Below are 23,471 nucleotides of genomic sequence, written 5' to 3'. Positions count from 1 at the left end.
TGTATGTGGCAGCAAAGTTGGCATCTGGGTTTATTGCAGGCTCTGGTTCCAGTGTCCATGTTAAGTCCTGTTGTATTATTGTGGGTGAGGAGTTGTTTAAGATTGGGTGGCTGTCTGTAGGCAGTGAAAGGTCTTCCTCCCAGAGCTTGAGAAAGAGAGCTGTCATTGTCTAGGAGAGGTTGTAGGTCTCTGATGATGTGTTGAACTGTTTTAACTTGGGAGCTGTATGTGATAACTAGTGGTGTTCTGTTATTTTCTTTTTTGGGTCTGTTTTGCACCAAGTTCTCTCTGGGTATCAGTCTGGCTCTGTTGATCTCTTGTTTAACTTCATCAGGCGCATATTTTAGTTCTAAAAAGGTTTGCTGTAGATCTATTAGGTGAGAGTCTCTGTCTGTAGAGTTGGAACAGATGCATCTGTAACGTAGGGCCTGGCTATATACAATGGATTGTTTGGTATGTTTGGAATGGTAGCTAGAAGCATGTAGATATGTTTGTCGGTCAGTTGGTTTACGGTATAAGGTGGTGTCTATACACCCATCCTGTATTTTTATATTAGTGTCCAAAAAATGTATTTCTTGCATAGATTGGTTCATTGTTAGGTTGATGGTGGGGTGAAAGTCATTGAATGTCTGGTGGCAGGTGTGCAGGATCTGTTGACCATATGTCCAGATAATAAAAATATCGTCAATGTATCGCAGGTACAAGAGAGGTTTGAGTGGGTAGGAGTTTAGGAAACGTTGTTCTAAATCTGCCATGAAGATGTTGGCATACTGTGGGGCCATGTGGATGCCCATTGCTGTGCCGCTGACCTGGAGGAACAGGTCATCACCAAATTTGAAGTTGTTGTGGGTAAAGACAAAATGACAGAGTTTGGTAGCAAAATCCGTTGTGATTTTAGGTAGGTTGTACACCCCCTCCCCCCCCAAAAAAAGAACTTGACTATGCATCCACAGCTTCCTCTTTTTATTATTATTATTTATTATTATTATTATCATTGCCTGCAGCAAATGCAAGATAGAAAACCAAAATTACTGTAGGCCATCATTGTTCTTTCTCCTTGGGAGTACTGTTGCTAATCCAATCTCCCAGATTTATTTTGGAAATATCCACAATGGCAAGAAGGACTGTATTTAAAAATTAAAATAAAATACAATTCAGTACCGAGCACTTTCACAGCACACGGATCAAAAAAGGGGTAAATCTTAAAAACAAAAACAAAAACATTGGCTGTAATAACAGCCTTTCTCCCAAAGGGGCCTCTATAAGTTTACATTAAAAATAATGGCTGCACAGCACTGAGCATCATAAAAGCATGGAATGGACCGGGTTTTAAACCTACCTCCAATACCATCACTTATCTATGCAAGGTAAATTAGTCTCTCCATCAAATACAGAAAAGCTAGACTCTCTGTGGGAAACATTTACTTTCTTGCATACTTCTTCCACCGCATGTATTTCATGAGCTCTTATACACCTAATCTAATAACCATTAGTAGGACAATAAAATGAAGGGAAGGGCACTAAAGTAATCCTATCCCAACCTGTTTATTTAGCCATGCTTCTTAATGACAGACCTTCGTACCAGGCAATGCCTGTGGCTAAGGAGAGCATCACACAACCAGTTTTCCCACACCCACCTCAGCCCAGAAGTTCTAGAGAGCTTTTCTCTAATGTAGAATCGTTAGAATTCACGTACTTGTCCAGTTTCGCTCGGGGAATTTTGCTGCCTGTGGCAAAGTACGAGATGCATCTCCCCCATGCCCACTCCACGTGTAGAAAACTGATCAGACTGGCAACTGAATGTTACTTCAGCACTGGGGACAAGGCAATGTCTTCCACCACACCTGTGGTTGGGGAGCTAGCTTGTTGGCCGGGGCAGGCCTTATGGCACACACGTTCTGTTGCTTTCCAACTTCTACCACCTGAGGTGGCTGATGATCAAGCCTTTCCTGGGAACCATTTTGTCATGTTTCTGACATGAGCCCTTCCCATGTGATCTGGTGTGTCACCTTTGCGCTGTGGGATGGGGCAGTTCTGCTGTGCCTCCCACACAATATGAAGATAATTTGAACAAGGCAAGATATGCAAGAAATAGCCATTACCCATAGGATGAAAAGAGGCACTCCTTATTCTACAAAAGCACAGATCAAATGCCTGTTCTAAAATGGCAATTGCCACTTCCAGTTTTTTAGTATGCATATAAAAATTACATATTTGGGTTTGTTGTTGTTGTGTGTTTTTTTAAAAAAAGTCTGCATGTTTAGAATAAAAGTTCATTCAATCTAAAGATTTTTTAAAAAAAATCAGATCAATTAAGTTTTACAGCTCACAGAAAGAAACAATATACAATACACATACATTTTACTGGGGTCAATATTTAGTTTTGGAGATTATTATTATGGATTCTATTAGTTATCTGGATTATGTTCTTATATTTTTATTGCTAAACTTTTATTTATCTGGATTATGTTCTTATATATATGTTCTTATATTTTTATTGCTTAATTTTATTATGAATAGTGTTTAATTTTACTTTATAGTTATTAATATGATATATTTTTATTAGTCTATTGCTTATATGACTATTTGAATTTTGTTATGTTTGCAATAGATAGCTCTATCCCAATCTATCTGTGCAAGCTATTTTTCTCCTAATAAGCAGCACAGCAGTATCTCACTGTAGTAGTAAAACTGCTACAATTAGCATGGTAATGATAACTACTGCCACCAGAGGAGCTTGGGGAAGGGACTGAAAGTGCTCTGCTGAAGAAATGTCCTGACTCCTGTTGTTTTAGTAGAGGATCTGTATTCAAACCTGCCTGAGAAAAGTTTGATCTTAAGGTTTATGGCACCTGTAGGCAATATAGCTCTTTTTATGACAAAGGGGGGGGGCAATAGATCCTAAGCAAACACTGATAAGCTCTCTGTTCTGAGAAGTCTCCACCTACCTAAGTGTCCTGACATTGGAAAGCCCCACAGACTGATAAGGGAAAGTAGCCGAACCTTTCTAAAAAAGAATGTTGTTTTTTCATATGGTAAAATGAATGACTCAAAAGGGAGAAATATTGCAGCTACACAAATATTTTGTACACACCTGTGCACCAACACACAATGTGTCAAATGTACCTGCTTGCCCTAAACCGGGGTGGTCCAATGCCTATCCCGAGGGCCGCATGCAACCCTTGAGATCTTTGTGGGTGGCCCTAGTCTGCAGCCATGCAGATCCACCATATACCATATTTTTCACTCCATAGGGCACACCGGACCATAGGGCACACCTCGTTTTTAGAGGAGGAAACTAGAAAAAAAATATTTTTCTGGTTTTCCTCCTCTAAAAGCCCTGTTTTTTTGAGGATCAGTTAAAAGTTTTGCAGCTTTTTTGCAAAGGGAGAAAAGCAAAGCTCCTTTTGCAAAGGGGGAAAAGTAAATAATAATAATAATAATAATAATAATAATAATAATAATAATAAATAATTTTTATTTATACCCCGCCCTTCCCCGCGAAACCGGGCTCAGGGCGGCTAACACCAATAAAATCACAACAAAAACATAAAACAGTTCATTAAAATACAGATTAAAATACAATTTAAAACTAAATCTAAACTTCAGCCTCATTTTTAAGTAGCCCACCAATCACCCCAAAAGAACGAAACATCAGGGTTAAACTGAAACCAACCCAAAGGCTAGGTGGAACAGCTCCGTCTTGCAGGCCCTGCGGAAAGATGCCAAATCCCGCAGGGCCCTGGTCTCTTGTGCCAGACTGTTCCACCAAGTCGGGGCCAGTACTGAGAAGGCCCTGGCCCTAGTTGAAGCCAACCTGGCATCCTTGTGGCTCGGGACCTCCAACAAATTATTATTTGAGGACCTTAAGGTCCTACCTGTGACATACCAGGAGAGGCGGTCCCTTAGGTATGAGGGTCCTAAGCCACATAGGGCTTTAAAGGTCAAAACCAGCACCTTAAACCTGACCCTGTACTCCACCGGGAGCCAGTGCAGCTGGTAAAGCACTGGATGAATGTGGTCCTGCGGCAAAGACCCCGTGAGGAGCCTCGCCGCGGCATTCTGCACCCGCTGGAGTTTCTGGGTCAGCTTCAGGGGCAGCCCCGCGTAGAGCGAGTTACAATAATCAAGTCTGGAGGTGACCATCGCATGGATCACTGTGGCCAGATCAGGGCAAGAGAGGTAGGGGGCCAACTGCCTAATACGGCGGAGATGGAAAAATGCCACCTTTGCTGTAGCTGTAACCTGCGCCTCCATAGAAAGTGAGGCGTCAAAGGTTACACCCAAACTCCTGACAGAAGGCGCTGGCACTAATTGCACCCCTGCAAGAGATGGGAGTTGGCCTCCCAACCCCATGTCGTCTCGACCCAGCCAGAGGACCTCTGTCTTCGAAGGGTTTAACTTCAACCGGCTCCCACGCATCCATCCAGCCACAGCCTCCAAGCACCTGGTCAGAGGTTTTCCTCCTCCAAAAGCCCTGTTTTTTTGAGGATCAGCTAAAAGTTTTGCAGCTTTTTTTGCAAAGGGAAAAACCCTGTTTTTTTGAGGATCAGCTAAAGGTTTTGCAGCTTTTTTGCAAAGGGAAAAGTCCTGGGTTTTTTTGAGGATCAGCTAAAAGTTTTGCAGCTTTTTTGCAAAGGGGGAAAAGCAAAGCTCCTTTTGCAAAGGGGGGAAAGCAAAGAGGAAAAGCCCCATTTTTATGGGGTTCAACTCACATTTCTGCAGCTTCTGAAGGAAAGGGAGCCATTTCTACAGTTTCCAGACAGATAATCTAATCAGTGAGTCACATGTCTCGGGAAACAAACAACCTCCCTCTGCAGCACATTCAACAATGGAGAGCGGGGCTGAAAGGGAGCCGGGACTCTTATCTCTCTCCCAATCTCTTGCTGATCAGCTGCTGAGCCGGGTCCTTTCAACACCCCTTTTTCTCTTTGTAAAATAAAAAGCACTATCTGCTTTTGGCCCCTGGGCAATTCGGCTCCAGGGACCACCATTCGCTCCATAAGACGCAAAGATATTTCCCCTTAATTTTTAGGAGGAAAAAAGTGCATCTTATGGAGCAAAAAATACAGTAGTATGTGTTTCTGTTCAAGGGAACTGAGATGATTTGGATGGCTGCTGTGACACCAAGATGACACAGTCACAACTATTCTCACACATAAAGTCAACCGTACTCAGTTATACAAGCCACCGAATGACCCTGCGCCAGTCACACTGTCTCTCAGGCCTTTGCAGGGCTGTTGTGAAGCTATAATGGGGAAGGGGAAAGGACCCTTCAATATTGTAGATTGAGCTCCTTGGAAGAAAAGCTGAATAGTATATAAACAACACGCCACCTCTTTGGGAAGCTTAATACAGTATGTTTGCCTAGCTTTTGTTAACATGGTGCCCTCCAGATGCTTGGGACTACAACTCCCATAAGCCCTAGCAAGCACCAACATGGATACCAAACCATTTAGGGCTTTAAAGGTTGACAGGAGTATCTTAAAATAGACCCTGTAATGAACCAGCAACCAGTGTACAGTAGCTCTTTCAAGAAAGGTGTAATATGTGTCCATCCAGTGGGACCTACCAGGACCATGGCTGCTGGGTTCTGCACCAGTTTCCACCCTGTCATCGAGAAGAGCCTCACAGAGAGCTAACGTCACAGAAAAACAAGGGGGAAATAACTAGGAAGAGTGAAGTGGCCAGTCGAGGAGTGAGAAATTAGCAACACCCTTGCCTGTCTGAGGCAAAATAATCCCTTGTGCCTGTTTGCTGTTTGGAGAATAACATTATGGAGAAATGATAAAGTGATTAAAAAAGGCAGATAGAGATGATATACCGGTATATCAATACTTTAGCTATCTATTTCCGATAGTTTGCAAACACAATTGCGAAGTAACAGTAACATTATCTGTAAGCATAATCAGAATGAGAGGGGGGAAGAGGTTTCTTTCATTTTAGCAAGTGTTTCTAGATTATAAGCATATGAAGAACAAACTCTGGCTCAGGTTAAATCCAGTTCGGATATCTATCTCTCTTACACACAAGCACACAAAGCTCCTCTCATTTCCCTGCAAACCTGGTTATTTTATCTACCTCAACAAACAAGCTACTCTACCTTGTCATTTCAATTTTCACATATTTTCTGTTTGTGTATTAGTTCTATGATTCAACGAAATCTCATCTCAACCCACTGCCATAAGCAACTGTCTGGAACAAAGCTCTTTCTCAAATTCAATCTCAAACAAAATGAAAAGAAGGGGGGGGAGAGAAAGCAAAGAGGGGGGAGGAGAAAGTGGACCACAACCAATACTATGAGTCCCATTCTCACAGGTTCGGCAAATTCTTTTTTATTCATCAACAGACCTGAGCTTCAAGAGGCGGCCATTTCTGCTGCCGCAGAGTTAACAACAAAAGGATTAAACAAAATAAGATCTTCCAAGAAAGCCTGTGTGTGTGTGTGTGTGTGTGTGTGCGCGCGCGCGCTTATGTGTGTGTTGGTTGTTAACTCAGCACACGGCTAAACACAGTAACTTTCTACTAACATGTTTTATCTATCTATCTATCTATCTACACACACACACACACACACACACACACTCCCTTAGGGAAAGTGTCGTCAGTTATGTGTATGTTAGACATCTCCTGAAGACATACCTTGGTGCTTGAGCTTTCCCAGTGCTGTAATGCTGGGCCCTATACCTTTTGTACAGCTTGATGCTGTTTTTATTCATATTATAAATTTTGTACTGGCAATTTCATTGTCTTTTGACACACGCTGCTTATAGATTGTTTCAATAATAAGCAGCCTAGAATTTATTTTTCTAAATAAATGAAATGAATAATAAAAAGAAATCTCCTGGTCCCACTCAAGTCTTGTTTCAATAATAAGATGTATTTATAAACAACAAACAACAACAACAAACAAACAACAACAACAACAACAACAACAACAACAACAACAACAACAGGAAATATCCCAGCCTCTCCCAAGTCTTATCTATAGCTTCCCCCTTGATGTCTGCGGGTCCAGTAAAGATTAGGGTCAAACTACATGTGACATTTGTCAGATGCTTTCCTCTTGCATAGTTGATATTCTAATAAAATAATCAATAACCAGGAAATGGGAGAAGTGGGCTCTACGCCTTTGCCCCCAGTGCAGTCCCAGCTGGAATCAGTCTTCTGCGCCCACCCCCTCATCTATTCACCTTGGCAGGGGGCAGCTCCTATTGCCACCTCTAGCATAACACACTCTTCCCTCCCTTTTTAGCTCTATGAGGAGCCATAAAAAGAACAAGCCACACAGGGTCCAAATCTCACATGGTTCTGCCTGTGATGAGACTTCAGAATCCTTACTTTAAAAGGAAGAGTCATCGCACCACCTTAGCCTGTAGTCCCTCGCATAACCCCAGAGTCCCACTATGTCCTTTCACTACAGATTGGGTGAACACAGCACCCGTTCCTTTCTCCATGGAAAAAAATGTTGCCTTTGTTTCTTTTCTCTTCTAAAGGTTTCCTGAAGCTATTTACAAATGGCACACCAGACTTACTATATAAAGGAATGTCCTTTGATCACCTTTAAAGCACCACTGTCGGAGTTTAGGGTAAAGAAAGTGTTGTGGTTGTCTGAGAAATCGTTTTGTGCCAATTTCCTGCCTTTACAGAATCCATCGCTGCATAAATGAATAACTGAAGGAGGCTTCAGATAGTTTTACTAATTAAACCAAAACAAACAAGCATTATCTATTAGAAGTTGAATAAAAATAATTGCTTGTAGGAACACACACGCGCACACACACACACACACACACACACTGATCATTACCAATTGTTCATACTTGATAGGATGATTATTCTTAGCAGAATTCTCAGTAAACTCATTAGAAACTTTGTTTTACATTTGATGTCAAATGACATTTCAAATGTTCCGAGTTTGTAAAGGTTTCTCTGCGTTGTACTAGCCTGTGCCATGAATTATTTGCTAGACAGGCATTCCTGCACAAGCTCACTCCTCACTCCCAAAAGTGCATAAGATCATTTTGAAATTACAGCAATTACTCACATGGATAATATGAGGGGGGAAATATTTAAATGGGTTTTTAGTTTCTACTAATACAATTTAGCCTCTGTAAATAAGGAAGGCGATATACCATCAAGTCATCCATCAGTTGTTTGCAAACCACCCGGAAAAGCTTTCTGGACCACAATGTGAAAACCTCTGATCTATTTATTCTGTAAATGTGCGCGTCGAGAGACCACCAGGCACATACGCAGTTATCAAGATGCTGTGTGACGGGAAAAATAAAAATAAACATACTAATGACACTGTATAACAGTATGTGGGTAAGGCATTTTACCCTTAAATTACATTACTAATGAGGTATATAAAGTGGCTCTAAATGGATTTAGGTCAAGCTGTAAGGCTGCCCTTTAGCAGCTTATCGATTTTCAACAGTGATCTAGAATGTCATATCCCAATAACAGAATTAAATGCTTCTCGTCAGCATGGGGAGATAGGCTACTGACAATCCCATCTCACACATCAGATTTCCATCTGGCTATGGATAATCCAAAATTCTTCAAATCTCTCTCTCTCTCTCTCTCTCTCTCTCACACACACACACACACACACACACATTCCTTGGCTGCATCAAAAAACACCAAGATAATGCTGCAGAGGTAGTCATGGATGAAAGGACAACTTCCTGTAGGAAATTGATGTTATACAACTCCTTTCAGAGAGTGTAAAGACAAGGGGCTTGTTTTTACAAGTCAGTGTTGAAGAATTAGAAATGAGCTGGAAACTACCAGACAGCGTTATAATACAAACTGCTTCCTGCATCCGAGTGAATCATTTTGCACTGAATCTGGATTTGTGACACCAACCTCTTCCTTGATGGCTTCAACAGTGATGCAGCAACAGCAGTTACTGCTTAGAAGCACAAAAGCACCTGGAGACTGAGGGTGGCTCGTAGGTCATGTAGTCCACCCCCTATTTGAAGCAGGAAATCAAATGAGCAAGAACATCGCTAACAGATAGCTGCCCAGCTTCTGCTTAAAGACCACCAGGGAGGGAGAGTCCTCAGCCATGCTGGCGGGTATTTGGTTCCATTGTCAAAGTGTTCTTACCATCAAAACATATTGTACCCAAGCCTTCCCTCTTGCACCTTAAGCCCATTAGATCCAGACCTGCCCTCTGGGATAGTATAAGGCCACATTTGTAAGAAATTGATTGTTTAGTGTGGCGGCACCTACATTTTGGAATTCCCTGCCTATTGAGATAAAAAAAGGTATCCAGCATCCTTGTCCTCACAACGGCCAACCAGATTGCTTATGGGATGCTCCCAAAGCAGGACCCATGCACTCTTCTCATGCAGCTAGAACCACTGGGAAGCTCCGTCCCAAAGTTTATGCTTCTATCCAGTCTTCCACTCAAGAATGCAGCTAGAACCTCTGGAGATCTGTTGGCCCCCTCTGGAGGAGGAAGGAGGGAGTCAGCTGTCACTCACCTAGCCCAGCAAGAAGTCTCTTCTTCCTCTGAACGGTATTTACTCATGTAATGCTCATTTGTTTGTTTATACATAAGTACAGAGCAAAATGAAAGTGAAGCCTAGGTTATTTCTTTGTAATGCTGCACCTGTTCTGTTTGTTGGGTTGTTGTTGTTTTTTAAGAAACTATTTTCATTTATTAACTGGTTTCTCTCCCAAGCCCAGCAAAATGTTCTGTATTCTGATAATAAGTGGGTATCTGTTGCAAGGGTGCAGCTCACTGTTGCTTGAGCACGGCTTGCTGTGGAAAAGAGGTGTATAAATAAACTGAATTAAATAAGAATATCATATAAGAATTAAATAAAAATATCATATAAATGTTGGTAAAAAGCCATTGCTCTGTGATATGCTAGCCGGAAGGCGACTATTTAGATACTTCCCAACTGCATGATTGTTGTCCAAAACATAATACAGCCATACCATGATTCTTGAATGGAGTCTGTTCGACTTCCGAAAAGGTTTGAAAACCAAGGTGCAGCTTCCGATTGGCTGCAGGAGCTTCCTGCACTCAATGGGAAGCCTCAGAAGCCGCATCGGATGCTCAGCTTCCCAAAAATGTTCACAAACCGGAACATTCACTTCCGGGTTTTTGGTGTTCGGGAGCCAAAACGTTTGAGTTGCAAGGCATTCCAGAACCAAGGTACAATTGTATGGGAACAGATATTTAGCCACTGGAGTTAGTGTAGTTGGTTTCACTTTTCAGGACTATTAGTCCCTCCCTTTCCCCCCCCCCTCTCTCTGTGTATGTGTGTGTGTGTTTTAGGTTCCCAGTCACAAAGACTAGTCAGTTTCACTTCTTTTATTCCAGTTACGGATGGACTGGAGCCCAGAGAAGATTAGACAGATTCCTAACTGCTTAACGGCACAGAACAATGGAACAACTTAACATAAACATTCAACACTGAGTTTTGCAAGAAGTTGGGATCCATTTGTGGACCTCTCAGCCAAGTTTCTAAAAGATACAAAGCACCCAAGTTTCAAAATTTGCTTTTACCCATTTTACCTGCATCAAAGCATCAAAGAGAACAAGAACTGGCAGATTTGGCCATCAGATTAAGATGCAAGGCCTCTGTCTTCAGTGTGATTTAATACAAAATACTGTGCAGCATTTCAACTGGCTCTCTGCTTCCTTAAGAATAAAATTTCACAAACAAGGAAGCCTTGCCAGCAATAAATGGGCAGGCAATGGACAGTGTCAACTAGTAATTTCTAGATTTAAAATAAAATAAAAAGTTAGGATGGCCCACATTAGGGTGGACAATAGATACCACCTTAAGTACTCTGGAGAAAAGTATCACAGAAATTTCAGTATCCATAGTATGTACCCTTATCCTATGACCACAGTGACAAACATATTTTGCTGCAGTGTTTCAAAACCCTGCAGAACCTGTTTGACAACAGGTGGTGGCAACAGGACAAAAGAAATGCATCTGAACCTGAAGGGAAATTATATCTCCACTTTACACTCTCTTTTTAAAAAAGGGTTTTATCCAACTAAGTTATATTCAGAGTAGAACTGAAGAGATAAGCTAGTCATGTTTATTAATTTCAATAGGTCTCCTTTGGGTAGGACAAGTTGGATACAGCCCAATATTTTGGCTTTCCTTGGGACTTTAGTCTATATTTTGTCCTTAAAAGGCAACTTCCCCAATCGCCTTCTAAATCCAGCCCGCGGACAGTCTGGGAATCAGCATGTTTTACATGAGTAGAATGTGTCCTTTTATTTAAAATGTATCTCTGGGTTATTTGTGGGGCATAGGAATTCGTTCATATTTCTTTTTCAAAATATAGTCCAGCCCCCCACAAGGTCTGAGGGACAGTGGACCAGCCCCCTGCTGAAAAAGTTTGCTGACCCCTGCCATAGATCCTCTTTACAACCAACTTCCTGCAGCACAGCAATAATATTTGAAGAAAACAAACAGTAGCTTTTCTTTCTATATTTTACAGACTAATGGTAATCATGGGGACCTTGATCAGGTACAAAATAAGCTTCTTCTTTGGTGATCAATCATAGCCAAGTTAGATTGTCTTCCATGAATATGGTCTTAACAGTGAGTCCATAAGTGTCTGTGGAGGCCAATTCTGGATCCATATGTGGGGACATAGGTTTCTGGGCAGGAGTTGATCAAGGTGAGGGTTTGCCAAATGTGCCTTCCTCTTAGTACATTTCTCCCTTTCATCCTGGGTTCAAGCATCTTCAAAGTCCATGACACCTTTGGTAAAGGCTGTTCTCCAATCGGAGCACTCACAAGCCACTGTTTCTCAATTGTTGGTATTTATCCTACATTTTTTTAGATTTGCCTTAAGAAAGTCTTTAAACCTCTTTTGTTGACCACCAGCATTACGCTTTCCATTTTTAAGTTTGGAATAGAGTAGTTGCTTTGGATGATGATAATCAGGCAACCGAAGATGGCGAGTCCTACAAAACTGATGCTGAAAAATCATTGCCTCGGCACTGATCTTTGCTTCTTCCAGTACACTGGCATTAGTTCGCCTGTCTTCCCAAGTGATATGTAGAATTTTTCAGAGACACAATTGATGGAAGCTTTCAAGGAGTTGGAGATGGTGCTTATAGGTGGTCCACGTTTCACAAGTGTACAGTAAGGTTGGTAGTACAATAGCTTTGTAAACAAGCATTTTGGTTTCCCTGCAAATGCCCTGGTCCTCAAACACTATGCACTTCAATTGGGAGAGTGTTGGTTAAGTGCAGGATCCCTTGAGCTTTTTTTATTCACCAGGTTCTATGGTTCTTCTTTGAACCTCAGCCTTAGCGTTGTCATATGTTTCTTTCTTAGTGGTGCAGTTTCTATCACTTTGCCAGGTCTGAAAGGCCTTCCTTTTCTTGTCAATAATGCATTCAATCTCACTATCATTCTCATCAAACCAGTCCTGGTGTTTCTTGGTTTGTATCCAATAGTTTGTTTGCAGGCTGAAATAATGGATGTTTTTAGCTTGGTCCAGTGTTCCTCGGTGTTATCAGGGAACTCTGAAAGCAGGTGGTCCTTAAGAGTAGTTTGGAAGCAATCCCACTTAATGGGATCTTCAAGGGCTTGAGTGTTCATTTTGTGCCTTGGTTTCCTTCCTTGAAACCTGCGTTGAGGTATAATCTTGATAGCCATCGTTGAACGTATTGATCAGTGATCTGTCCAGCAGTTGTCAGCACTTGTCATAGGTCTGGTAACGAGCACATCACAGTGATCTTCAACTCAAACAATTACATAGTTTAAGAGGTGTCAGTGGTTCAACTGAGGGTTCCCCCATGATGTTTTAAATTTATCTTTTTGTCGAAAGAGTGTGTTGGTAATAACAAGGTTGTGCGCTGCACGTATAGTCAAAAGTACATTCTGGTTGCTATTGCCAATTCCTTCTTTCCCAATAGTCCACAGATTGAAATCTCACCCAACTTTTGCATTAAAATCACGCAGGAGGATAATGTTATCCTCCTTAGGCATCTCTGATAGGATGGCATCCAGCTGAGAATAAAAATTTTCTTTAATGTCTTCAACAGCATCCAGTGTTGGTGCACAAGTACTTAACATAGTAGCCTGTTGGTTTTTGGTGAGTTTTATTTGAAGGGTTGAAAGTCACTCATTAATGCCGGTAGGGACTTCTGACAAGAGCTTCACAAGATTGTTTTTGATAGCAAAGCCTACTCTATGTATTGAATGTACTTGTTCAGGTGAGACCTTCCCACTCACCACAACAAGGTGATGATCCAGCAAGTGAGACAAAATAAGCATGTGCTTTAGGAATGGGGAGAGCTTGGTTTGCATTTTAATGCAAGCAAACCTAATTTGCACTAATTTGCAATTCCTTTGAAAGTCATACTTCTCTAAAAGTTGTGATGCAGTTGTCCAACCAAATAATGTGAAGAGGAATGCAAGCAAAAAGGGGGAAAGTGTGCAAACATGTATATTTTAGTGAATATAACATACAAAATGCATTAAGGGGATATCACAATAATATGATGTTAGGCAAAATTACATCCAGAAATGTGCACAAAAATCCAGAATGGATTTTCATAAGGATATTTTAAAACAAATAAATCACAAACTAATGCAGAAATGGGGATATCTAGAAACTGGGGATATAAACTGAAAGAAGCCAACATTGACAGATTCATCCATTCCTAAGATGCTCTGCCACTTGTGAAGGGTGCACAATGTCCTCACCCCGCCCCGTTCCAAATACAGAAGCTGCAGAAGCTCTCACTGTCAATGGCTCTGGCTCCACTACTATTGGTCTCTCTGCCTTCTGCCCTACCAATCCCAATGACTGCCAACGACCAGTGAAAAATTCACATGCGCTCTTTAATGCACAAGTGCTTACAAGAATGTTGATTCTATCACCATAACCTTAAGAATGAAGAGGAGAAGGAGTGAGAAATTAAAATTGAATTTTAAAGTTTGTAAAGCCACTCTGAGGCCTTGAGAGTTGAAAAGGGAGATATAAATCCAATAATAAATAAAATGCAGAGGCACAATCCTAAATTTCACAAGGATTAATAGTATTTCAGTGCATAACTTTCTCTGGATTTTGCCCAATGATGGTTGCTTATGGCACAGTGTGGACAGAACCAAACCTGGATGATAAACTTCACCTGTTGTATTCTGCCACATTCAGCTTTACCGGTGAAACTAACACTAGCACAATATGCGATATGCACATTTTTAAAAAGTAAGACATACACTTATTAGAAATGCCTGAAAATGTGATCACTATAAAAGGCATACATATAATTTCTTAACTGGTGCTATATCATAAACAAGGCTTTTCTGTTATTGAATATGCTTATAATATATGGAAGGGGAACAAAGATAACCAATTGGTTTATGTGCCTGGAGATAAAGCAGGAAAAGGGAGCCTGCTTCTTTGTCTCTCAAAGGCTATTTGTTTCCTATTAGAGCTCCAGTGATCCTGAGGCCCCCAAAACTGTTGCAAGCACTACATAACAATCTGTTCCTGTTACTTACAGAGTAGTGAGACATGGAGTCTGGTCTAAAGTTCCCTCCACTCTTCCTCCCGAGGAGTTACAAAGGGCAGGCAGCTAGCCCATAGTATTTTAAAATCTCAAGGGCTGCCATGTCATGTTGTGAAGTAAATCTCATACAATTCATCACCCAAGTTGGAGGAAAATAGTTCGAAGCTCAAAAATAATGAATTCTGTCATTTCCAATAGAAGTGTGAAGGGAGAATTATGAATGAACCTTTTAAAAATACGTGTGTGGAGGGAGATTGCCCTTCTATGAAATGAAAGCAGCACGCCTGTGTTTAAATGGCCCAATCCTGAAACCAAGACCTTTCGCTTTCAATTAACTTAAATTGACAATTGGAAAAGGTTTGAAAATGTAGCCCAGCTCTTTCAGTTTGATAGATTTCAGCTTTGACATTATACGTGTTATTCCAACCTGAATATATATATATATGAATGAATATATATGAAAATGCAAAGTGAAAAACCTGATTCAATCAGAGTTGCTGAATTACATGTTAAAATGCCTCTAAAGTGATCCAAAATTTAGCACAATTTTTGTTTTTGATTCAGCCCCTTCCCAATTATTTCAGTTACACCATTACATCTGTGATAATTTTCCATGATAAAACATTCACAGTCCAACCCGATGTCTGTTTGCCCAGAATTAAATCTTACAAACTTCAGTGGAACTTGTTCCCTCTAAGCTTGCATCACGTTTCAGCCTTAGCATGAATAAGATGCAATGTGAATAAGAGTGGGTGCAATGAGTGTTCCGTTGCTGGAAGTTGCTGCACGCTATGCTACCAAGATAACTTACTAGGACAATGCCGTTTCATAAAAGACCTTATAAAATTCACATTTGTGATATGTTGTATCTATCGCCAAAAAAATAGCATTCCTTACCTTCAATGGGGCTCTGCATAACCACTGGAACAATGCAGCTATCAGAAACAATAAATCAGGCAGCAACAAGAACTGGTTCTGTATAACAGATACAGGATATGCAACCCTGCTTACATTTCATGCTTAGCGTCACTGTAATAGGGAATCTCTTTACCTGCTTTTCAACTTAAGTTGGGATGCAAGAAAGGGGTTTTGTACATCTGATTGGTTCAGTTAAAAAGAAATTAATCTTCACATTTATACAATTGTATATGTTCCTATAAAATTACCATTAATACTACTGAAAAATTAAAGTTAAAAGATCAATGACTCAGGGAATCTTGAAGCAAGGCTCCCATCATCTGAATCCCTCTCTTTCATTTGCTATTATGTGGCTAGATAAATCATGTGATTTGCTGCCTGCAAGTCTAAAATTGAAATCCTAAGAGTTCTTAACAGACCTATAGCCCATGTGACTCAGTGGGACTTAACTTCATAGTACTGTAAAAACTATTTAATCAGCTAGTAAAAATAAGTTCAGTTGTTATCGAAAATGTGATAAACTGTGTGGAAGAAGATACTATTTCTGTACAAACCACTTTTAACTTATGGAGATACAAATGTTTCTTTGTTTGCATAATATACAAAGAGGCAGGTTTGCATATGATTTCCACACATAACTTATTTTCAGTACTGCGCACAATAATATATTTAGTAGTGTCTCTCTGCTATTCTGGAATGAACAATTAACAAGTAATTTTATGTAACTATACTGGAAGCGCAGGATAGAGGGAAAGAAGTGTTGCTAGAAAGCTCTGTTATATTTATACATACTTCATGTCACTAAGCTAAACAGAGGGTTAACATTTTGCAGATTCAGTTTCAGGTACTCTGTTCACTTGCAACCAAGTGCAAAAAGAGTTGAGTTTATGAATGCCTTCCAAATGCCTAGCTTCCTTCTGTCCTGCAGAAGCTGCAATATTATTCTTATACTTTGGTATAGTGCTTTCAAGTGCTCAAAGCACTTTACATCCCTCATCTAATTTTGATCCTTACAACAAGGGTGGGGAACCTGTGGCTCTGCAGATCCAGGATGGAAGGAGTTCTCCATCACCACTGCTTTACAACAACCCTGTTAAGTAAGTCAGAGTTATTGCCTGCCCCCATACTGCTGACAAGAGGCTAAGTGCAGCGGCGGAGGAAGCCGCTCGGGCGCCTGGGGTGGCGTGCCCAGGGGCGGGCCGAGCCACCCATAAGGGCAAGGGTGGGGTGAGCTGCCCATAGGGGTGGGGCACACTGCAGGGCCTCCGGAGTCTGCCTGCCTCCTCCCACTCAGCCGCCCTACAGCTAGGGGGGAGGCAGTGGGTGGACCGTTTGGGCAGCGTGGAACCTGCACACACCAAAACCAGGAGAGACGCGTGGGCCCCGCAGTGAGTGCCGGCCGGCATTTTGTCACATACACACACCCACACACCCGTGGTAACACCCGGGCACTCTGCACTCACCACACACCCCTTTCTCCGCCCCTGGCTAAGTGAGTGGCTTGACTAAGGCCACCTAGGGAACTCACGGCAGAAGCAACATTCAATCTGAGGACTTCCCAATTCAAAACCTCGATCCACTACACCACTCCTATAGAAATAAAGGTGGTGGGCTGCAAAGGAGAAAACCAGAACAGTAGTCTGCAATACAATTTTTGAGATAAATTTTGAGTTGTGGGAGGGGACACCAATGCAGTGGATTACCCACCCTATTCACAGTGCTGCTACCAAGCAGGTGGAAACTAGTGGGACAATTTTTCCATCTATTTTTCTCCTTTTCTGAACTCCTCTTCAGTCTGCATTTTGCCTACCTTGTCCTTAAGAGCATCTTTGTTAACCTGATACCCAAGAATATGAAGTCTGCTTCCCAGATATACAACCTTATTAATGGAAAGCATTGGGGCAATACTAACTTCAAAAAACTGAGGTGTGATACGCCTATGGACACAATTATAATACATGGCTTCCCCCAAAGAATCCTTCCTGATAATCACAGTTTCCCCCCTCACAGAGCTGCAATTTCAGCACCCTTAAACTATGGTTCCTAGCAGTGCTGTTTTTCTAGAAAAAGAGGTGCCGGAACTCACCATGAACGCCTCTCTTGTTCTCTTATAATGGCAATGATGCCATGGGAGTAGCAAGGGGGGCGGAAAGGGGCAGCTGCCCCCCTAATCAATAAAAATACATAGCTAACTGAGGTTCTGCCTCACCCCCCCCCCAAAAAAAAGGCCTGCCTCCCCTAACAAAAATCCTGGCTACGCCCATGAATGGTGCCCACCTGAGAGGTGCTGAAACCAAGTTCTGGCACGTTCTGACTGAAAGAAAGCCCAGGCTAGGAGTCTTTGAGGGAAGTGATGTGTTTTAAAGGCATGTTATGTACACAGCCCTGGAGTTTCACAACTGATTTCCCAAAGGTGATAACTTCTACGTTAGACACCCACCCCACCTAGGATTTCTTCCCACAACAGACTTCTTCCCTGTGGCCTCAGAAATGAAAAGAACATTTACCCAATGGCGAGCTACTCTGCATTTACCCAACAGTGAAAGGGAAATAGGATTTATTTCAATAAAACTTAAGGAAAGTTGAGAAAGACGAGGAAGAGTGAGAAGGTTTTTTTGTGTGTGCTCCAGTTGCATGAGCCACTAAAATGAAAGGCAACATTCTGAACAAGGCAACTGCATTGGGATCTTGTCCTACACCTGATTTTTTTAATGTGTATGAGGTGTGCCTCAGGCAGAGCTGCCATGCATCTGTGAGACAGGAAGAAAGGGACAGGGAATTGAGTACCAGGCAATGAAAACAGCATTTTTAACTGTGGTTTTTTTTTCCCCTTCCTCAAAGCTGCAGAGCGACAGAGGAATCATGGGAAGTATGGAGCAGGTTACAAAAGAGCATTTTAAGTGCTTTCCACCTTAACTCCCTTTACACACACACACACACACACACACACGGGAAGAGAAACAGAGAAAGGGATGATCAATAAAATGTTCACAATACTCTCCCCATATCTGGCTTTAACAGAATATTTCATTGTCGTGGTCCCCCCCACCCTCCTTGTGTATATTGCATAAAATGCAAACATCATACTTTAAGGCTATAATCCTATCCACACATCCCTAACAGTAAACCCCCATTGAACACAGTATGGCTTATTTCTGAGTAACCGTGCACAGGATTAGGCTGTAAAATGCATCTAGGGCCACAATTCTATTCCCATTTACCTTGGAATAAGCCCCCTTGAACTGTATGGGCATACATCTATGCAGTTGTGCATAGGACACACAGTAATTCATTAAGTACTGCTTACTGCGTTTAACTCTGTGCCAACCAGTGAGCTGATTCCGGGTCATCATAATCAGTTTTGTCAAAGAGGGGATTTGGAAAGCAGGTTCAGCTTTCTCAACATGGCACCACATGCCTGATGAAATTGTGTTTTTGGCTGGAATTAAAACCACACCAAAGCCCTAAGAACAGAAGTACTTTGTGGAGCTGGCTAAGAACTAGAAACCAATCCTAGAAGGTAGGAAAGTTGGGGATGGGTCAGCAACTCAAGAAATAACATGGCTGAAAAAGTACAGCATAGGGTTGCTGGGTAAAAGAAAAACAGAAGAACAGGGTTTCTGCATCTTTAATAGCTGTGCTGAAACTCTACTGAAACACAGCTATTAAAGGTGCAGAAGTCCCATTCATTTGTTGCTGTTATTAATATTATTATTACCTTTTCTTGAATGAGCTTAAGGTGGTGAAAACGATTCTGTTTCTCCATTTAGTCCTCACAGCAACCCTGTGAGGGAGGCTAGGCTGAGAGTGACTGGCCCAGGGTCATGCAATAAGCTTCATGGCTCTAACCACTACACTGACTGCTACCATAGCTGAAGCATAAAGGCCCTGTAATTGCGATGGGGTTAATAGAGTCAGGTTCCAATCCCTGCTCAGGTATGAAGCTCATTGAACCCAACCTACCTCACAGGGTTGTTGCGAGGATAAAAAAGAAGAACCTATTGTGAGTGTATGCCACTTTGACCTCCTTGGAGGAAAAAGGCAGGATAGAGATACAGCATAATAAAGATGCATTGAGAAGGAGGGTTGAATTTCACTTATTGATTTTGAACTAACCAACCAGATGTGGCACCACAGAGCTATTGGAACTTGTTAAAACAAAATAGGCTAGCTAGGAATACTGTGTTCAACAGTGGCATCTCAAAATGGGGGAGATTATGGGTAGCATTCCCTCTAATAATGAACTCAGGAATTGAGTGTCAAGAGGCCTCATTTTGCGTTATCAGCATGCTCAGAGCAAGCCTGAAGTTTGCACTGGTGAGAGAATTTTTTAAAATGTTTTTTAATGTTTGATGTATTACTACTTTTTGATTTGTTGGAAGCTGAGGGGGCACCACACACACACACTCCAAAAAACAATCCTGCCCAATGAAGACCGAGTACCCCTTGCTTTTCCCTTAAGACTATTTGCAGTCGTTAACAGTGTCAACAGGTTTTCCACACCCATCAGCCAATCCCCCATTCCTACCACCCTTCTGAGTAATACCCCTCCTCACTCTCTCACTATATATAAGGGTCTGGTGACTTCTGTTTCAGTGTATCTGAAGAAGTGTGCATGCACACGAAAGCTCATATCAAGAACAAACTTAGTTGGTCTCTAAGGTGCTACTGGAATGATTTTTTTATTTTTTATTTTGTTTTGACCACAGAATGTTGTGTGCTGTCAGTGGAAAACAAAACCAAAATATGGTAACTGGGACCCTGAAGTCCTGTTTCATTGTGATTGGAATTGGAAACCCCCCACTCCTAGCATCTGTTACAAACTCTTGTAACAGACACAAACTCTTGTCACATCCATAGTGGATCCCCTACCTGTAAGAATCTCTGATTGCCACCAGAAGTTCTCACAGTTTGTCTTCTAGTGTTGTAATCATGTGATCAACAAGGAAGAATGTCTCAAGCCACGCCTCTTTGTTGACTATCTGGAGCAACTGGGAGGGGAAGCCTGCTTCTTCAGAGTGCTCCCAGCGCCCATCCAGCAGCAGTTGTGTGTGCGTGGTTTGTCATTGTAGGATGAAAGAAAAACGCTGCAGGAGATGCAAACTTTTTTTTCTTTTTCTTTTTCATTTTAAAGAGTCTGTCGTGAGCTTTAAAATCATTTCTGTGTTAATTTGGGCAAGTAAAACAAGAGCAGAATAGCAACTGGGGAGTTACCCTTTGTGGGGGTAAGGAAGGGAAGTTGCCCCCTCCCCGACAAGAGCCCACCCATACGAAGCTCTTTCAGGGGATCGCACGTGGTGGGCGTGCAGGTTTGCCCACCAGGCAAGGGGGCACGTGACACACACAACCCCCGATCTCCAGAAGCCGTTGCTCTAGCTCGCTCGCTCGCTCTGTCACATCCTCTGCTTTGGCACGGCTCGCCCTCAGCACGCGGAGGAATCTGGCTGCGCGCTGACCTCGTCTCGTCCCGGCCAGGAAGGGCGGTGCGAGGCGGGAGGCGCTGCGCTCGCTCTCCCGGGAGGCGCCAGCGGCACGAATGAAACTTACCTGCCGGGTCGAGTTGCTCCTTGGCCCTCGGGCGGGTCAGCTTAGCGGCGGTTGCCGAGCATCTCCACGCCTCCTCCCGCCCCCAGAGCGCCACTTTCTCGTCTCCCTCCTCCTCCTCCCTCTTGGGCCTGGGCTTTTTTCTCTTCGTCCAGCTCCTTCGAGCAGAGATCTATGCCTTGGAGAGGAATCTGTTCACTTTGGCGCAATGGCGACAGGGCGAGAGACGGAGCCCCAGTGGCATCAGATCGATTTACTAAACAAACTGAAACGTGGGTGGGGATGTTAAACAGTAACCAGGAGCCTCGAGGAAAACTGAAAGCGGCTGCCGCAGGGCTACCTTTCCTCGTCGCACTACAGGGCCCGGTTTCCCCGTCCCCTGCAGCTTTCTGGCTTGACCGCTAGAGCTCGGCGACCGAACGCGCGTTAAGAAAAAAGGAGGCGAGCGTGCCTCTGAGCACATGCAGAGTGCAATTCTCCCAACCAGCGAATTAGCCAGGGAATTGAAAGGTTAGGGGTTTCGAGTGCCAGGCAGGCTTTTCGTCTTGTCTCCCAAACCTGATCTCGTGTGTGCTTATTGGAAAGCGAGCCCCGTTTCGTTCGAGGGGATCTACTCCCGGGTTGGAATGCGAAGGATTGCCATAAGTAAAGGCGGGGAGGGAAGTGCAACTGATAGCGACCTCCTAGGTTTTGGTACTAGCGAGGCAACTAAGGATCGTTTGCAATCAATATTGCTTACTCTCAAGTAAGGGCAGGGTGGCAGTTTTCAGACTATGCGCGCGATCCTGCGCATTTGTGTCCAGAATATGAATGCCACAGAACTTATATGGATTTCCTGCGATTCGTATTCTTGTAGCTCGCTGACGAAAAGCAGCTCATTTCACCTCCACCAGAAACTAGCGAGCATCCAAGACTGCAATCCTAACCCCTCATGCTTGGGGGAAAGTCCCACTGAAGTCAATAGGACTTGCGGCTGAGTTGATACTGTATATGGTTAGAATTGTGCTGTAAAATCTGTTTGGGGCTGTGTTTTAGTGAATTGCTCGGTAAGGAAAAAGTTACATTAAACCCAGGCTGCAATTCTGTACAGTACTTGCTTACTGGGAGTAAGTCCCAGTGACTTTAGAGGGGCTGCTGAGTAGACATGTCTAGGATCGCACTGCGCTGCATTTCTTGTTTTGACCTTCACATACCATGTGAGGACTGTATCCTCACATGGTTCGTGAAGGAAACACGAACTCTTCCCCTCGAGAAATAAGTTTAAGCACGGATTTTAACATTGTCTTCAAATGAGTAGGACCTAACCGTGTTCTGCCTAGGCTGAATTGGTTGTGATTCAAACGAACCTCTCCACCCCCACCTAAAAGTCTACTGTCTTTTCAAGAATTCTGTCTCACTCCAAAGCTAATAGACGCTCACGTCCATTTTGATAGGCCAAATTCAGCTGCCTCCGTAGAATAAATGGACGCAAATAATTCACAAGAGTAACTTGCAGTGAAAGGAGCATTTCAATTTCCCCGGGTATTCTGCAAGCGGCTTGGAAGTGTCGCGGTGGAATCATTTCCACATTTGATAGTGTCAGACTTGGCCTCAATAGAGACGATGTCCGAGGAAGCACAGTTGGCAGCATCAATCTTGCTCTCCTAATTCATCATCGCTTGGGAGTGACTTCTACTTATTCTGCCTCGCCTCCTCGGACGTCAGTGCCAATTAATTCAATGGCGCTCACTCCCAGCTGAGTGCGCATAGGATTGCAGCCTGACTGACCTTGTTCTCTCTGGATATTGTTCTCTGTTGTGCTTTTCCTAACCATCTCTTGCATTTATAGGCCTTCGAGTCTGACTCTGACCCAACAATTGCCCCGTCCTCTCCTGCTTATACTGTACTGGCTTACCTGCTAGATAAAACTCGCTCTCCATTGAGAAGCTCAGCTTCGCCCAGAAACATAGGAAGCTTTCTAATTCCAGTCTGACCGTTGGTTTATTTAGATCAGTACCGTCCACACTGACTGGCAGCGGCTCTCCAGGGTTTCAGGCAGGGGTCAGCCCCACCTCTACCGGGAGATGCGAGGATTGGAACCCGGGACCTTCTGCGTGCGATGCTTAGGCACTGAGCTACAGCCGCAAAGGATGCATTAACCTCGCATGCGCCACACATAATTTGGGAGTTGCAGCCATTGCCTTTTATCAAAGACCAAATGCCCCCCGATTAGAATATTAACTGCGCGCATTCTGTGACAGCTTTAGCGGTGAAACGATCTGAATGTTCAGTTAAGTATTCTTGAAAAAGTAGGACTTTTCAGGTAGGAATGGAAGCTAAACATGATCCGTGTCCCAGCAAGGCAATGGATGTAATTGTAAACGAAGCAGGCGAAGCAGAGCTGGCTGAGCCTAAACCGATTGAAATCAGCGAGATTATGCGCGCCTAACTCTGCATAGGATCGGGCGGTGGATCTCTGAAGCTGGAGGCTTATTGCAGTTTCCTGTTTAGGCAG

General features: G+C 42.8%; 1 long non-coding RNA gene across 1 annotated transcript in view; it reads right to left on the bottom strand.

Moving 5' to 3' along the window:
- LOC117050089 overlaps positions 1-21,237 on the bottom strand; it is a 29,948-nt gene extending 8,711 nt beyond the window's left edge. Inside the window, exon 1 of the long non-coding RNA XR_004427058.1 lies at positions 20,981-21,237. This is a non-coding gene — a long non-coding RNA (uncharacterized LOC117050089). The remainder of the gene's footprint in view (positions 1-20,980) is intronic.
- Between the last annotated feature and the right edge of the window lie 2,234 nt (positions 21,238-23,471).

The sequence above is a fragment of the Lacerta agilis genome, chromosome 7 (assembly GCF_009819535.1).
Source record: "Lacerta agilis isolate rLacAgi1 chromosome 7, rLacAgi1.pri, whole genome shotgun sequence".
NCBI classification, from domain to species: Eukaryota; Metazoa; Chordata; class Lepidosauria; order Squamata; family Lacertidae; genus Lacerta; species Lacerta agilis.
Note: the sequence above shows the minus strand (reverse complement) of the source record. Positions and strands in the feature narration are given on the sequence as shown.